Source organism: Pinus tabuliformis, chromosome 5_1 (assembly GCF_031772625.1).
Source record: "Pinus tabuliformis cultivar Carrire ecotype Pingquan chromosome 5_1, CPIR1, whole genome shotgun sequence".
NCBI classification, from domain to species: domain Eukaryota; kingdom Viridiplantae; phylum Streptophyta; class Pinopsida; order Pinales; family Pinaceae; genus Pinus; species Pinus tabuliformis.
Genome location: NC_142305.1, coordinates 855,596,744 through 855,612,875, shown reverse-complemented (window position 1 = coordinate 855,612,875; position 16,132 = coordinate 855,596,744). Strand labels below are relative to the sequence as shown.

Below are 16,132 nucleotides of genomic sequence, written 5' to 3'. Positions count from 1 at the left end.
TAATGTATAAAGAATTTTTCGGAAGAAGTCACATTGAATATTTTGATCGACGCATTTCGAACCAACAAGTGTGGTTCATCATCAAGACACGATGAAGAAGCAAATCCAGGAAGAAGGTTAAATAGCGAGACAAGTCAACCTAATAGCTAGAAGAAAACAACTATGTTTGACTCAGGCAGGGAAAGAGGAAATGTTTAATAATATTTAAATAAATTTTATTAATTTTTTATTTGTTTATTGTATTTCTATTTCGTTTATATATATATATATATATATATATATTATTTATCAACCTACTAACGACTATATCTAATTAGGGCTTTAATAAAATTTATTTCCTCTTATTTTATCTATATATATAAATAATGAAAGATTAAAAATTGATATATTATATTTGTATACAATAATGTTTATATTATTAATAATTATTGATAAAAATGATCCTCTCAAAATACTAATAATTAATATTTATATTATTTATATATATATATATATAAACAAATATAAAAAATAAAAATAAAATTTTTATTAAAGTAATTATAATATTACTAAACACTAGTATTAATATTTTATATATTTTATTTTTCAACTTATTAAAATAGATCAATGACTATATCTCATTAGGGTCTTTTTATTATATTTTTATATATATCAATAAAAGGCTAATCATAAAGATTAATTGTATAATATTTATATTATTTTATATTATAATATTTAAATATATAATATCAATGGATATATAAAAATGGCTACAGATCAAAAAAATAATAAAGTAATTATAATAATCCTAAACACTAGTACTAAAAAAAAATACATGGGACTAGACAAAGACAGAGAAAACTAAGAAGAGAGGGCGGGAATCCAATAGCTACTAATTTTCCCACCATCATCCCTATTCATACTACTGTAAGACCTCTCAATTCCAATTGCTTCCCTAAACTTATGGCACTGGAGATGAGGAATCTCAGCGATAATCTTAGCCTCCTAAATGCATATATGATGCTTGGTATTCTTTGCATGTTCGGCCAACGCTAAGGATTTGGTCCTCCTATGCTTGATATCAACAGCGTGTTCCTTAATCCTCTAGTTAATAGAACAACCAGTTTCACTGATGTATGAGGTTCCACAGGAACACGGGATGATATAAACGCCTTTCATATCCATAAGATTTACTTGGTCTTTAACAGACTTAAGGGAACTTCTAATCGTGCTGAGGCATCTACAGGTCGAGGGAATATTATGCTTCTTCAGGATTCTCGCAATATTGTGTGTTTTCCATTGGATGAAGGGGAGTTTGACACCTAAACTACGATCAATGCATTCTTTATTGACCTTGGGACCTTTTCTCACTTTGAGGAAATCTTTGACACTTTGCTGCCTACTCTAGCCATTCTGGACAAAAGCATTAAGGAGATGGGATTTTTCTTTAGAAAAATAACCTTCATAAAAAAAATTCAAAGCACGAGTGGCTAATGGGCTAAGGACACCTGTCTTCTAAGTAGGAAAATGGTGGGAACTGGCATGAAGATACTACTCAGTATGAGTCCTTTTTCCGATATACCTCATGGGAGAAAGATGCATGAGCTTTCCTAGAAATGAGGACATCAAGAAAAGGAAGGCCACCATTGACCTCACGCTCCATCGTAAAATGGATGGAGTTAGATTTCTTATTGAGATGTTGCAAAAAGGGGTCTAACGTTTCAAGCCCGTGCTGCCAAATGGTGGAGGTGTCATCTACAAATCTTTTCCAAAGCTTAGGTTTATATAAAGCTGAGGATAAAGCCTTGGATTCAAAATCTTCCATGAATAGGTTAGAAACAATAGGGGACAGGGGGAACCCATGCCGACCCCACAAGTTTGTTCATAGAACTCACCTTCCAAACAGAAAAAGGTAGAAGTGAGGCAGATCTAAACTAATTTAGCTGTGTCAGGATCAGTAAGGTGAAAGATGACATCAAGGGTTTTCTTAATGGGGATGTAGGCGTATAGGGAAACTACATCAAAACTGACAAGATTATCACCTAGTTCAAATTCCATATGTTTGAAATCTTTAACAAAAGAAGGGGAGTCTTTGACAATTGACTTTGTCTGCCCCACCAAGGGTTTCAACTTCATGGCTAAATATTTAGCTAAAAGGTAGGTGGGCCCACTAATGGTGTTGACAATGGGTCTAAGGGGGACTCCCTCTTTATGGATTTTGGTAAGCCCATAATCCTGGGAGTGATAGGGCTACTTTCAATCGGCTTATGGCTAAAGGAGCCAATCGTGCTATTGGATTTAATAGCAAGAGAGACCGACATAGAAATATTTTTCAAGGGATTCTTATCAAGCTTTTTGTAGCTTCCACTGTTGATCAAATGATCCAGCATTTTCTTTCAATAATCCTCCTTATCAAGGATAACAACAGCCCCACCTTTGTTAGCTTTTAAAACGATGATGTCGGCGTTCCTATTCAGGGATTTAAGGGATTCAAACTCACCTTTGCTGATTTTATTCTTCAGGGACTTAGCTTTCCTAAAAGTAACATTGCATTCTTTTCGAATAATATCTTTAATATTATCCGGTAATCCATTCATCCTAAATTCAACATCACACATAATATCAGCCACCAGAATCTTCTTGGGAGCAAGGGTAAGAGGTGAGAAAGGGAAAAGGGTATTGATTTTTTCCCTTGCTCCCAAGAAGAGCCTAGTGGCTGATATTACATGTGATGTTGAATTTAGGATAATGGGCTTACCGGATAATATTAAAGATATTATTCCACAAGATTGTGCTATTCTTCTTAGGAAAGCTAAGCCCCCGAAGAATAAGATTAGCAAAGGTGAGTTCGAAGCCCTTAAATCCCTAAATAGGAACCTAGAGATCATCGTTTTAAAAGTTGACAAAGGTGGGGTAGCTGTTCTCCTTGATAAGGAGGATTATCGAAAGAAAATGCTGGATCATCTAATCAATAGTGGAAGCTACAAAAATCTTGACAAGAATCCCTTCAAATATATTTCTAAGTCGATCAGTCTTGCTATTAAATCTAGCAGCAGAGTTGGCTATTTTAGCCGTAAGCTGATTGAAAGTAGCCATATCACTCCCAGAATTTATGGGCTTCCCACAATCCATAAAGAGGGAGTCCCCTTTAGACCCATTGTCAACACCATTGGCTGGCCCACCTAACTTTTAGCTAAATACTTAGCCATGATGGTGAAACAATTGGTGGGGCAAACGGAGTCCTTTGTCAAAGAATCCTCTTATTTTGCTAAAGAATTCAAAGATATGGAATTTGATCCAGGTGACAATCTTCTCAGTTTTGACATAGTTTCCCTGTACACCTGCATCCCCATTAAGAAAGCCCTTGATGTCATATTTCACCTTACTAATCTTGACACGGCTAAATTAGTTGAGATCTGCCTCACTTCTACTTTTTTCTAGTTTGAAGGTGAGTTCTATGAACAAACTTGTGGTGTCATCATGGTTTCCCCCTTGTCCCCTATCGTTGCTAACCTATTCATGGAAGATTTTGAATCCAAAGATTTATCCTTTGCTTTATATAAACCTAAGCTTTGGAAAATATTTGTTGATGATAGATGCATCATTTGGTAACACGGGCCTGAAAATTAGATCTTTTTTTTCAACATCTCAATAATCAATCTAACTCCATCCATTTTATGGTGGAGCATGAGGCCAATGGTTGTCTACTTTTTCTTGATGTCCTCATTTCTAGGAAGGCTGATGGATCTTTCTCCCAAGAGGTATATCGGAAAAAGACTAATACTTAGCAGTATCTTCATGCCAATTCCCACCATTTTCCTTCTCAGAAGATAGGTTTCTTTAGCACGTTAGCCACTCGTGCTCTAAGAATTTCTAATGAAGACAACTTTTCTAAAAAAATCCTATCTCCTTCATGTTTTTGTCCAGAATGGCTATAGTAGGCAACAGGGTGTCAGAGCCTTCCTCGAAGTGAGCAAAGGTCTCGAGGTCAAGAAAGAACCCATTGATCGCAGTTCAGGAGTCCACCTCCCCTTCGTCCAATAGACGACATACAATATTGCGAGAATCCTGAAGAAGAATAATATTCCCTCAACCTTTAGACCCCTCAGCACCATGAGAAGTTCCCTTTAGTCTGTTAAAGACCAAGTGAACCCTATGGATATGAAAGGTGTTTATATCATCCCCTGCTCCTATGGAACATCATACATCAGTGAAACTAGTCATTCTATTAACCAGAGGATTAAGGAATACGTTGTTGATAACAACCATGGGAGGACCAAATCCTCAACTTTGGTCGAACATGTAGAGAAGACCAAGCATCATATATGCATTGAGGAGGCTAAGGTTATTGCTAAGATTCCTCATTTCCATCATTGTAAGTTTAGGGAAGCCATTGAAATTGAGAGGTCTTCCACTAATATGAATAGGGATGACAGCTGGAAAATTAGTAGTTGTTGTATTCTCGCCTTCTCTTCTTAGTTTTCTCCATCTTTGTCTAGGCCCGTGTCGTTTTTTTTTTTTTCAGTGCTAGTGTTTAGGATTATTATAATTACTTTATTATTTTTCGATCTGTAGCTATTTTTATATATTCATTGATATTATATATTTAAATATTATAATATAAAATAATATAAATATTGTTTATTAGTAGTATTGATAATATTATTATTTATATTATATAAATATTATACATTTAATCTTTATTATTAGTCTTTTATATATATATATATATATATATATATATATATATATATATATATATATATATATTTATTTATTTATTTATTTATTTATTTATTAACAAAATAGAAATATAATAAACAAATAAAAAATTAATAAAATTTATTTAAATATTATTAAACATTTCCCCTTTCCCTCCATGAGTCAAACATAGACATTTTCTTCTAGCTGTTAGGTTGACCTGTCTCCCTATTTAACCCTCTTCCTAGATCTGCTTCTTCATCATGTCCTCATGATGAACCACACTTGTTGGTTCAAAATGTGTCGACCAAAATCTTCAATGTGACTTCTTCCAAAAAAATCTTTGTACATTATGATATGGATCACAGAAGCTTGAATTTGAATAATATATTATTTATTGACTTTGACTAAAATCGTCAAAATATTCTTGAAGGAAATAAATTATTTCAAATATTAGGAAAAACTCATTTCAGGAGTAGTCTTGATGCAATAAATTATTGAAACTAATCTTCAAGATATATTTAGTAATACCTGGAGGGACACTATTGAGAATTAATTAGCTGTCACAAGTTTGGATACCTAAAATTAATTTAAATAGATGTGCACTATCAATCCTCGCAACTAATATTGTCTCCTTTCTACATCACTAACTAATTAGTAATTGACGATTGCATACACATATAAAAATATAACACAACAATTGTAACATTCAAAAACATTATCATCCAAATCAAAACACACAAACCACTCAAATCATCCAAACAAAGATGTACAAGCCATTCAAGGCAAGCAACACAAACTAAATTAATGAGGATAATGATATGGTCATGCCAAGCAAAGAAAAGATATTGTGAATTTTTAAGTTAATCTCAAACATATACATAATAATGATAATCTAAAAATGTGACATTGTTGACCCCTCAACTGGTACTAGCATAGATCCATATAACACGTATCTATCATGCACCGAGAGGGATCGAACCCCTCGAGGTGAAAACTTACCAAATTCTACACTCCAACAATAAGGTTTGCACCCTAAGGGATTTGATCCCTCTTGGTGCATGATAGTTCTAGTGTTAGATGGATCTAAGCTAGTTTTAAAGAAACTAGTTGTGCAAAAAAGAAAAATCATATCGTTACCTCAGCTAAGGGCAGAATAAGTTTTCTTTTAAAAAAAAAAAAATTAAGTTCCCAATGCACCCATGCTTAGATGAGCATATTCACTGACCCTGGAAAAATTACAAGACTCTAGAAAATAGTGGTTGAACCCACACATACAATATCTACTCCATGAAGGTTGTAGAGCCACTGTGTAGGAGACCATGAAATTTGAGATACATCAGAGGTTTTTTTTTTAAATGATGAAGGGTTTACATTTTTCAAGAGTTAAAAGTCTTTTCAAAAAATGATAAAGATATTTACCTCTTTGAAATGCTGAAGGCTTATTTTTCAAAGTGTAAAAATGGATTCATTTTATGTGGCTCCAAAGGCTAATATATTTTTTATAAAATGGTTGTATTAAAATTTACTTTTATTAACAAAAGGAAAATTCCTATTAAAAAAAAAGAGTGTTGGCACTGGTTTTTTTCTTTTTTTTTTTGCTTAAGCAAGAGTCATGCCTTCTTTTTCATTAAGTCAAACATAATTTACAATACTTACATAAATCCATCACTAGTAAGATATTCTAAAGTCTCTAAGCTCTCTAACCCCTAAGAGTTCCCACCACTCACTTTCGGGTACCGAATAAAATAAGTTATGGGCCAAAACCCCGTGCCGACCCTCTCTCTAACTGCTGTAGAAACCCTGCCTCCCAAAATTCTTGAATAAACCTATGCTGGAGAAATCAAACGCTCCATAAAGTCAACCCTCCGACCCCACCGAACCCTCGCACATTCCTGAGGATTGATTGGACGCGAAATAATAAGACGGTGGAGCAGAATATCGCACGCTCAAAATTGATTGAAGTTTAATGTGCAATGAGGGTGGTTTCCCTTCCCTTCACTCATCCACGTGTCGAGCGATGAAAGGTATTGTTACCCAAAAGACAAAACCATCTTCGGCTTGAAAGCGGTGCGATCGCACCAAAATTGCCCGAGAGGTGGTTTAGCAGCCCTGCCATAAGAGGAATGGGAAGTGTTGCCACAAGAACGATTAATGTTCTCATCCATTCTCCTGACAGTGAAAACCCAGCACCCGCCTTCAGGGCTTTTCAGCAGACTGATGATCAAAGCTGCAGAGTCCTCCTCTGACGTGCTATCTTCCATTGATCTGTCTGACCAACCATGTGAATCCTGCAAAAATTTGCTCATTGCGTCCTGGCTTCCTTGGTTATGTTCTAATACACTCTTTTGTCCCCTTCCGCCTGGGTGTGGCAAAGAGCTTTTAGCTGGCTTTGTGGCATTTCCTGCCATCTCATTGAATTCCTACTATCCCTACAAGTGACCCCTTGGTTGGCTAGGATGTCCACCAATTTGTTGGCCTTTCTACACCCATGGTTGAATCTAAGAGCACGAAGTCCCTGAAGATGCATTTGAATTTTTTGGAGCACCCTTATTAACTACCAATGTTTTGTTACTTTTTCCAGTCCTGTGCCATGACTAAGTTTCTTGGCTATGTTGATGACAAACTCTAAGTCAGCTTCTATTGTCACCTTGTGGTAGTTGTCCTGTTTCAAAAAGTCTAAGCATTGCTTCAAAGCCATTAGTTCCGCCATATTGTTGGTAGCTTTACCTAAATGGCAGTGGAAGAGGGACATGATGTTTCCTGTTTCATCCCTTAGAGCTCCTCCAAAACCAGCCATTCCAGGGTTATCTTTTGAAGCTCCATCAATGTTAAACTTTAAAAAGCCTTCTAGGTGGGGGGGTCATGAAATCCTCAATCGATTCCCTTAGGATTATTTTCCCATTTAAACCTTGAGGAGTAAGCCCCTGCATGTCTAACTGTCTGAGTATTTTCAACTCTGTTTTTGAGGCATTATTTTTGGGGAGATTCCTAACTGTTGTGCCCACTGTCCCCTCTAGTTGTTTCAAGATCTGCTCCAACAGGCGGAGAGAAGAGTTCTTTTATTCTTTGAAAATTCTTTTATTTCTTTCTTTCCTTACATTCCATATTATGAAACTTGGCAGGAGAGCCCAAGAAGAGTTAAGAACTTCATACTCCGAAAAATTATCCCTCCAATTATTTATGGTGTTTGTGATACTGTCTCTATCTCTATCGGATTGATTGAAGATGGAGGCAAAAAAATCCCATATCCTTGAGGTGAAAATGTAGCTATTGAGAAGATGTTCCATTGTCTCTTCTTGTGCTTCACAGAGCTGGCAACGGGAGGGTCCCAGCATACCCCTCTTTCTAATATTGTCCCAAGTTAATATTTTCCTATGGAGAGCCAGCCACATAAAGATATTGATTTTCATCTAGCCTCTGTTCCTCCATAGCTTCTGCCAGGATCTAACCAGAGCTTGTGATTCCTGGCCTAGGAGAATACGTTTTGCTTCCTTAATATTAAAGTTTCTCTCTTTGTTGTTACCCCATCTTAGTTGATCCTGCCCTTCATTGACTAAAATCATCCTTTGATCCAACATCTCTTTTAGGGTCTCTGCTTTGTCGTTGAGGGTTCTATTCTCTCTGCCATCTATTGTTTTCCATGTTCTCCATTTTTCAGTATTATGAGCATGTTGCCAAAAGTCCTTTATCTTTACTAGTCCTTGGTTATCTATCTCTTGCTTGAGTCCTGAAAAATACTCTATCAAAAGTTTTGGTTCTTTCTACCATTTTTCCTCCCAGAAAAGGGCATGATCTCCATTTCTTATTTCCCAGAAACTATTATTTTGCACCACTCCTTTGTTCTCCTAGGCTTTGTTCCATATAGGAGAGCCCTTCTTGTTTCCTGTCATTCCTATTAGCTCAGAGGAGTGCCAGTAGCTTGCATATTTTTCCTTCCAGATGCTTGCCCATTGAGCCTCAGGATCCTTGACCCATCACCACGAACGTTTGGCTCCCAGAGCCTTACTGAGAATCTCTAGATCATCCAGTCCTAGGCCTCCTTGGTTCTTAGGGTGACAGATCTTTTCCCAAGAAACTAAAGCCCATTTTTTCTTGGTTTCCTCCTTGCCCCAAAGAAAATATCTTTGGATATTTTTGAATTACTGTAGGACTCCTTTTGGGGTAGGAAGAGTCGATAGCATAAAGACTGGGATAACTTGGAGCACTACCTTTGCGAGAACTAGTCCACTAGCCAGATTTAAAGACCTGATTGTCCACTTTTTAACTTTGTCTTACATCTTGCTGATTAACGGCTCCCAAATTCTCTTATGCAAAGGTTTAACTGTTAGAGGAACTCCCAAATATTTTGAGGGGAGGGAATCTCTTTGAAAGCCTAGAATTCTGGAAACATTTCTCTGGATGGCAATGTGAGTGTTAAAGAAAAAATAATTTGATTTGGAAAGATTGACCGCCATACCTGATGCCATTGCAAAGTTGCTCATAATTTTTTGTAAGCAAGTGCTTCCTTGACTGTGGGAATTCCATGTAACATTGTGTCATCTACAAATTGTTGGTGGGTCAAACCCTACCCATGCTCCGATAGTTGGAGCCCTTGAATTTTGCCTGTTTCTTTAGCATGCTTAATGGACCGCCCTAGCCCTTCCATCATGAGGATGAAGAGAAAAGGCGAGAGTGGATCACCTTCCCTAAGTCCTCTAGAAGGAAGAAAAATATTAGAGGGAGAGCCATTAACTAAAATTGAGAAGCTGGCAGAAGTCACTAGGGCCATCACCCATCTGATCCAATTGTGATCAAAACCAAACGTAGAAAGCACTTTCTTGATATATGTCTAGTTTACTTTATCATAAGCTTTGGCTATGTCCAATTGCATTATCATACCCACCTTTTTTTTGCTAGTCAACGAGTGAACCACCTTGTCAGCTTGAATGATGTTATCAAGAATTTTTCTGCCTTCCACATACCCATATTTTTCCTCCTGAAATTATCATAGGCAGCAAGGGTTTGAGTCTGTTGGCCACTACCTTGGAAATAATCTTGTAAACAACATTGCATAAGGTGATGGGTCTATACTTCTCTGGCATTTGGGCATTATCCTGTTTTGGAATAAGGGTGATGAAGGAGGTGTTGAGAGCTTTCAAAATAGTTCTGTTCAGCCTAGAATCTTCCACTACCCTTACAATATCCTTTTTGACAATGTTCCAGCAAAATTTGAAAAAATCCACATTGAATCCATCCGGACCAGGGGCTTTGCCATTTTGCATTTCCTTGAGTACCTCGCTTACCTCCTTTTCAGTAACAAGTCTGTTGAGATTATCGTTGTCCTCTCTGGTTACCAACTTAGGGATGTGATTGGTGAAATCTATGATGAAATGCTCCCTTACTAAAATGTCTTCCTGGGCTATACCAGTGAAGTGTTTAACTAACACTGCTTCAATTTCCTCATGGGTTTGTTGGATATGCCTGTCCTCATTCTTGATCGAAGAGATCCTGTTGTGAGTCCGATTAGCAATGGTAGATCTATGGAAAAATTTGGTGTTGCGTTCTCCTTCCTTTAGCCATTGAACTCTTGATTTTTGTTTCCAAAAAATTTCCTCTTGTTTACACAACTTTTCCCATTCTAGATGGTATTTTTCTACCTGTTCATTTTTTCTCTTATCAAAGCCTTCCTCGATCAGAGTTTGGTTGAGCTTCAGAATTTTATTTTCAACCGATTTCTTATCTGCAAAAATATTTCCTAAAATATCCTTGTTCCAAAATTTTAGCTTCATCTTGATGTGCTTCAATCTTTTGTGTAGCAGGAACATTGACGATCCCTGAATCTGCAGATATTCCGCCCATCAGTTTTCAATGTTGCTGATAAAATCTGGATGTTATAACCATATGTTTTCAAATCTGAAAGGTCTATTTCTTGGGGTGCCTATGCCCTTGATCTCCATTAGCACTGGCCAGTGATCTGAGCCACTAAAAGGGAGAATTCCTGCAATTATTTCCTTGTCTAAAAGCATGAGATCCTCCGAGATCATGAATCTATCTAACTTAGAGGCTACTTGGGAATTCCCTCCTCTTTTATTATTCCGAGTGCAAAGGCCATTGTTGGTCTCAATGTCAACTAGCTTCATCTTTTCAAAAAAGTTTTGGAAGGCTGCGACATCCTTGTTTAGAGCCCTTGTACCCCCTTTTTTCTCTGAGAGAGATCTTATCATATTAAAGTCTCCTCCTATGACCCAAGGTAACCCTGGATACCTTACCCGAAGTTCTACCAAGGAATCTAAAAACCTGATTTTTTCATCGAACCTTTGAGGGCCATAAACATTCATCACTACATAGGTGTTCCTGTAACCTACTGGCTATATGACCACTGATAAATAGTTCCTTGATGCCTCCACATTGACTATTCCAATATTTAGGGGGTTCCAGATTGTGAGGATACCTCCTGCTGAGTTTTCAGCTTTAACTTCTAAAAACTCAAATTTGCTGAGCCATTTACTATGGATTTGCTTTAACTTTTGTATAGAGCATTTTGTTTCTTGGACAAAATTATGTCCGAAGTTGATTGTTTCATTCCATTATTCAGCATTCTCTATTTTATCCTACTGCCTAGACCTCTAATATTCCAAGTTGTGAACTTCATAATTAAAGATTGGTAGAAGAGTAACTGGTTAGATCTTTCATCTTACCTGAGCTTACCATGAGCTTTCCACATTTCATCAGTAGCTTGTTCTGCTTTTTTCTGCCTCTTTTTCTTCCGAGATTTCTAGGTGCTAGGCTCAGAGTCGCTTTTAATACTTTCCCCCTTCGTTACTCTGTCTTTCAATGTTATTTACTTCCTCCAAACCATTTGCCTACGTTTTCCATAGGAATAACTGTTGTATTCGGTTGATCTTTTCTTGTGGTAGTGATTCTACCCCTCCCATAGTTCCCTGATTTAGGAATCCTTCTAGATCAAGGTTTTCTCTGTCAAGAATCTCCTGTAACTCACTGTCCTCCATTTCCATCTCACTCTGGTTCATTTCCTGATCCATTTCAAGTTCTGAATCACTTATCATGTTTCCTTTCTACTTTTCCTTTTCCTGTGTCAGATCATTATCTTCTTCCTTCTCCGTCTTCTCATAACCCTCCTTCATTACTTGATCTTCTACCGTTGTTTCTTCATCCACTTCGAGAACTTGGTATTGATTCTGATTGTCCTTTTGTCCTCCCACTTGATGTTGCTTTGGCCCTTTCTTGCCACTTTTTCCTTTATGGACAACTCTGTGAAAGCTGTCTGTATCTTTCATTGTGTTGTTTTTGTTTTTGTTTTCTACTTTATTGAGAGGGTAGTCTCTCAGAAGGTGTCCATGTTCATGGCATCTATGACATCTGAATGGGATGTGTTCATAGTCTACTGTCTGCACCCATTCCTCATCAAAAACCTCTAAGATGACTTCATTTGGAAGAGCTCCAGATAGATCCATCTCCACATAGATCCTAGCAAAGGAGGTATATTTTCCTCTCCTTGTGGCTTCAGACACTTTGATAAACCTCCCTAACTTATTGCCTATGGCGGCTAGCAATTCTGTTTGCCAATAATCAAGATGTAGAGAATAGAGTCTTACCCAAACCAGGACCGAGGTAAAATTTTCCCTCTCCGGAACGAAGTTCATCATCCATGGCCTCATATAGAGCCCTGCCACAGCATAGCAGTAGGCCCCCCCTTCAAACACTCTGTCTTTGTCCTTGATGTTGGTGAACACCACAGTGAAGAAACCCTTGGACCTCAGATGAAGATCAATGCTTCCTTTGGGCTTCAAGTGGTATCGGATCCAAGATTGTAGAGCTTTTTCAATGGACCATAACCCCATAAATTTGCATATGATAGCATACGTCTGCATGTGCTCCCTATATGCCTACAACTCTGGATTATTTAATACTACTCTAGGAGTTATTTCAGCCTTGGGTTTACATGGCCCCACCTAATTTTTGTCCTTTGTTCCATGTTTTTTTTCAATTTTCTCCTTGTCTTTTGTGCCCTCATTCTCCTCCAATTTGGAGCCTTCTGCTTCCTCTTCCGTGCTTCTCCTTCCTTCCTCCGCTTTCCCTCTACCTCTATCTGGTGGTATCTTGCTCTTGTTGGCTACCGCTTCCTTGTAGGAGGGAGTGAAGCTCCCTCCTCTTCTCCCCTCCATGGTTAAACCTTCCACCACAACCTGTAGCCCTCTTGCGCCTCAACTTTCTACTCCGGAAGTGCAGGTCCGCCTGCATCAAGAGCGTTGGCATTGTTTCTCATATGGTCGTAAATGTTTTTTTTAAATTAAAGAGAAAAAGAATAAAAAATAAAAAAATGAAAAGGGTTTTATGAAAGAAGTTGTAGAATAATTTCCTGAAAGCTTAGAATCTTTTCAATGCATTGGTGAGAAGATGAAGTAATCCATCTAATATTATTCAGAAGTGCAACCACCATTTTTCGTGAGTCGATTTATTTTTGATTCGCAATCAACAAGCACTCAGCAAATGGGAAAATCCAAGAGGATGAGAAGGACAAAGAGACAAAAAGAGATGTATGAATATTTTTTAAAATAATTGGAAGTGAAGAGGAAAAATAATTTCTTTGCATTAAAATGCATAAAATTATGCGTAGATGACAACATTCTACCAATGACAACCAATGAGGTTTAGGACACACTTGAGAGGAATTTTGGTGTAAGGAAGAGTAATCCAATTAAAGATGAAAATTTTGTTGAATCCAGTTGTTAATATCTTGCTGCAGCTATTAAATGGTTTCTATTTAGTGTGTTTCTAATGTCGATCTCTTTGTCTAGTTCCTCTTTGGCCACACGATTGGTTAAAAAATTATATTCAAAACAGATAAGGAAATTTTCTACAACATGGTAAAGCAAAGAAAATCCTTAAAATGATTATCTTTGAAATCTAGTTAACAAAAGAAATAAAAAACAACATGTCTACATAATTTAGATTGAATATTTCATAAAAAATCATTTCACCTCAAACTTGAAATACCATCTTTCAGGGACATCCCTAGATCAAGCATTAACATGTTAATTTGTAGGAAATTTGGAGAAGGTTTTAGGCATTTTAATTCATGTTCTATTGTTCATCCGGCTTCTCTCATCTCACATGAAATTCAATACTCTGCCCTGATGTTGGGATACCATTCATGCACTTTGAATGATGTGAATGTGATATTAAGGACAAGTGATGGAAAAGAAGATTGTTTTACTCACATTTAGAAAATTTTGTAAAACAGAGAAAATATTTTGCAGAGCATCTTTCAGATGAGTAGCCCATATGCTAATTTCTAGAATTACGTAGAATTTTACTACTGTGAATCTAAATATGATCATCATCTGAACATTTTAAAGATTTTCTTATGTAGAGAACAATCTAGTTATAGGTTTAAAGTAGCATCTAAAAGTGGCACTTGGCATTTTGAAAGCAGCCACCATAGTTGGTATTGATTGAATAATTTCAAAGTGTGTTCAATATTTAGATACAGTTCCCTCGGAAGAAGATGAAAAAGAAGAAATTATAGAAACCCTTACATAGCTAGGTTCAAAAGTCATTCCCATCCTTGCTAGAATTCAATTAGTCGACTCAAAAGCGGTAATAGATGTGTTTCTCTCTGCCACACATGCTGCAATTCAAGTTGACATAAAACGTTCTCATTTAGCTGCTTCTCTAGATAAACTTGAAGCTTCTGGTCGAGAGAAGGTAGAGTTATGCTTGTTGAATATGATGATGCACCTCTACTTAGAATATATGACAATGTAAAAGATGAAGTAAAAAGGAATCCACGAGAGTTGTTTTCCATTTTCGAAAATAAAATGTCATCTTTGTTATATCATACAGAAGATGTCCTAAAAAACCACCAAAATCATATTTTCAGATTTTTGGCTAGCTTTTAATGGTTGTGTCAGATTTTACATAAGATGGATCTTTTAACTGAATTTGTGAGCAAGTGGATAGAAGCTTCAAATAAATTTATTTACACAATTAGGGATATAATAGTAATGTAATGCCTATGGGGAACAAAATTGAACTTGATTGAAGTTACAAGAATGGTTTTGGAGGTAGTTTGGAATGGAAATGTAACCCTTTCTGCTCTAAGGAAAACACATCTAGTGAAAGTTTGGTTACCATTTATAAGGGAGACAACCAAAACTTCACCTACAATATTTTTATGACAAAATTCCTTACCAAATGGATAATGATCTTCGTCAAAGCCTAGAATTTGTGTTCATTTCCTTGGTTCTGGCATTTCCTTCTAGTTGTCATGATGAAAATTTGGATGACTAACTTAAAAGAAAGAAGAAAGATGTCGAGATTTAAGTGAAGCTTTTAGAGTGTGGTGTTATATATCCAAAATAGAAAAAAGGAAATTTGCTTTCAATTTTATTGGTGTTAACACCAAAAATACATATACTGATACCAATGTTGACCATTAATATAATTGGCTTCAAACATAGCAAGCAAGACATATAGATTTAAGTGAAGTTTTTGAATTGTGGTGTTAGAGGTGCAAGGCAACAAAGAGGAGATGGCTTGTATTCATTGATAGAAATTTGGGGCACTCATTACATGATTCCAAGAGGTTAAATAAAGGACCATATAATATTGTGTACAATACACCTTAAATTGATCAATTCACTGAGAAAGGGAGCCAATCAATTAACCTAGATGGAGGACTGAGATCACAGTAAAAGGAATCATTAAATCACTAGAATTGCACGTAGGGTTTAGAGAAAACTACACCATACATTCCAATTAACCTACCAAGTTGAAGGAAAGAATTCATTTGTTGTTAGAATAGAATACCAATCCCCATCTGGGCATTCCAAACAAAGTTGCTTCTTGGGCATGTAGCTCTATTATTCATTAAATGGACTTGGTAGAATGGTAGAGTATCCCAATGGTCGAGGTATGTCTAGCTACATTCCCAAAACCCTAGGTTTGTGATACTAAGTACACTAACCGCTGTATGGAATATTAATCTAGTTGGTATTAAGTAATCTATCTTGGGGAAGGTTTGGATTATACCTATTCCAAATTTGGAGGGGGCATGAAAACCACCTTGGAGATCCAGTTTTTTAAAATTTTCCTTTTCTTCTTGAGTTTGATGTCAAATATTATTTTTGTTTTTTGTTTCCCCAATTGTTATATACACACATAACTACAAACACATTTACCCCACCTTAGATATAAAGAAGTTTGCTTCTCTTAGCACAACAAGACAACTGAGATTCATTATATATAAAGGAATATAATTCAGCAACACGACATGATCATGTTTGCATCTATTACACATATCTTGTAGAATATGAATTAAACAATCTATTGTTTCCTCCACCTCAACAATAGGAACGTAAATCAACCAATGGGTAATATTATGCATTAAACAACACTTACCTATGGCATATAGATAATATAGATAACATCAAGTACATGTTGATCC

At 36.4% G+C, this 16,132-nt stretch overlaps 1 pseudogene; it reads left to right on the top strand.

The window, feature by feature from the left end:
• The first annotated feature begins 13,820 nt into the window (after positions 1 to 13,820).
• Positions 13,821 to 15,125, top strand: LOC149167541 (BTB/POZ domain-containing protein At3g05675-like; annotated as a pseudogene).
• The last annotated feature ends 1,007 nt before the right edge of the window (positions 15,126 to 16,132 follow it).